Source organism: Uranotaenia lowii, chromosome 1 (genome assembly GCF_029784155.1).
Source record: "Uranotaenia lowii strain MFRU-FL chromosome 1, ASM2978415v1, whole genome shotgun sequence".
NCBI classification, from domain to species: Eukaryota; Metazoa; Arthropoda; class Insecta; order Diptera; family Culicidae; genus Uranotaenia; species Uranotaenia lowii.
In genome coordinates this window covers 104412247-104414743 of record NC_073691.1, presented here as the reverse complement: position 1 = coordinate 104414743, position 2497 = coordinate 104412247, and positions in this window count along the sequence as shown.

Here is a 2497-nt window from a genome sequence, read left to right as displayed (position 1 = left end):
AAAATCGCTTCATCTGCCGGGCAGTCGTAGCCCAGACAGGAAAAATCGCCCGAAATCGGCCCGATTTTTGTCCGTACATCTGCTCGATCGGTCCGAAATCGTATAAGAAATCGGGCCGAATTTAGTAGAAAATCGTGCGAAAATGAAACACTTTTTCGGGCGACGATAAGTTTTTTCAACCAGTTCGAGCAGATCAAATGTCAAAACAAGCGGACCGTTTTCCAACCAAATCTGAACGGTTTTCGAACCGTTTCTGGGCCGATTGCCATCGTCCCTCCGAAATAAAGGACCGATTTCGGGCCGAAACCGAACGGTTTTTCGAACCGTTTCTGGGCCGATTGCCATAGCGTCCATCCGAAAAAACGGCCCGATTTCCGACCGAAACCCAATGATTTTTCGAACCGTTTCCGGGCCGATTGCCAAGCGTCCACCCGAAAAAAAAGAATCGATTTCGGACCGAAACCGAACGGTTTTTTGAGCCGTTTCTGGACCGATTAGCATGGTTGCCATTCATTTAGGTTTTTCGGTTTGTTTACAAAAAGCTAGAGACTTTAATTTCATTTGTTTTTTATTTTTCCGTTTTTTTCTTCTAATTTATTTTTTGTTACCTCTTCTGCTACAAGACATTGCGATGTCTGGCGCAAGCTTCTTCTTGTTAGGCAATTCGTCCATTTTCAGGTATTGATTAAATCCTTGGGATGACAACTACATCATGCGAAATCCATCTTCGGGGTACAATGTTGTGAAGAGATGGCTTGAAGGTTGTTCGAGTTTTCCAAACTTGACGCGAATTCGCCATCATCAGAAGGCAACATGAAAAGAAATACAAAAAGACAAGAGAAAAAAGGAAAAGCAAAATAGGATGTTAGTTCATATCATCTATCAATATATAATAAGAAGCCAGCTCCAACTTATAATAAATCTAACTTAAATAACGTGATTGATATCGTCTACACACAACGAAAAAAATCTGTAAAATCACATCACATGTGATGTAAATAAAAAGAAGCATCATATATGACGGAATTTTCAGTGCTTGTTGGAAATTACACGCCAGTAAAATTCTGCAACGTGTAAAATGAAAAATGATGTAAAATTTTGCAACGTGTAAAATAAAAAAGATGTAAATTATAAAACCACTGAATATTAAAAGAAAATCATTCCAATTGGAATTTGTTTTATTTTATTTATTGTTATTATGATTAAATAATGGAATTTTCTCAGCTGTTAATGAAAATAAAATCTTTTTGTTACAAATATAATTTATTTTATCAAGCGGCAAAATTTTCATCTCACAATTTTATTTAATTAGGAGCCACATTCACACATTTATTTTCTTCCCCTAAGTTGTAACAAGTGCTCGGTTAGTAGTGTCAGTGGTTGTTGATCTCTAATTCGTGATAATGTGTAAATGTGCCAAGAAGACACTGTATTTGTGGAGGAATCGCTCTGCGTTGGAGTCCACCCCTGAACCCCTACGCACCAACCCGAAAAGCAACTGTCAACGGCAAGTTCTGAACCTCACGACCAGATGGCGCTGTTTTAATGCGGCGAAAAGGCGAGGCGAATCGAGTATCAGGATGGGGCGAAAGAACGATGACGTCTCAAGTCATTATACGCGGCTACAGGGCCAATGACCTGCCATAAATCGGCCATTTCACTGCAGTAGCCAAAGACGCCAGCACGCAACGGCGCAAATTACGCTTATATTGTGCTAGTAGTGAAAACACGGAATCCGGAAGTGCTAGATTCCAGGATATCCAGGTAAATACGGAACCATGCCCTGTAGCAGCTGTGACAACCGTTCTTCAACGCCATTCTAATACCCCATCCTGATACCCCATAGGACCCCGAGGTTTTACCTTTGTGAAAGGTGTTGTTCGTCCCGAGTGAAATCCGCCATTGCTGCCATCGCTCCCTAATCCAGTGGCCATAACTCAGCGAAGCGCTATTACCGCCTAAATCTACCTACGGTCAGCCACCGAGGCTTCGGTCCGTCAACTACCCGAGCATCGGTCAGTGATTGCTGTGAAGGTCTCCCGCCGGTGTTTCCCAAGATCGTCAGCTCGTCAACAACGCAGCTGAGGTTACCGACCTACAACCAACTTGGTCCGGTATTGGGCTTGGTAAACCGTCAGGCCGGTTAGACGAAGGAGGTGTATCGCCGTTCAACCGACGCATCCGTGGTGCCATTGCAGATACGAGGTAGGAGGTAGACATAAGGGGGGGGACGTTGTCCCAAGTGTGCACTTACCAAAACCAGGGTAGAAATAAACGTGGGAGGTTTCAAAGCAGATAAGGTGTTTTCTTGGCTAGCCGAATCGTCTCTTAGCTTAAGCCGACCCTGAGGCATATATAGGGGAGTTTCAGCACCGCTGAACCCGCTAGCCGACACATTTGTTATAAAGTACCGGATCCAAATTTGGGTATCATGGAGCAGCTTCCAGAACCGCATCCCTGCTGCTCAAAGATCTCCGGGAACCATCAAAACCGATAA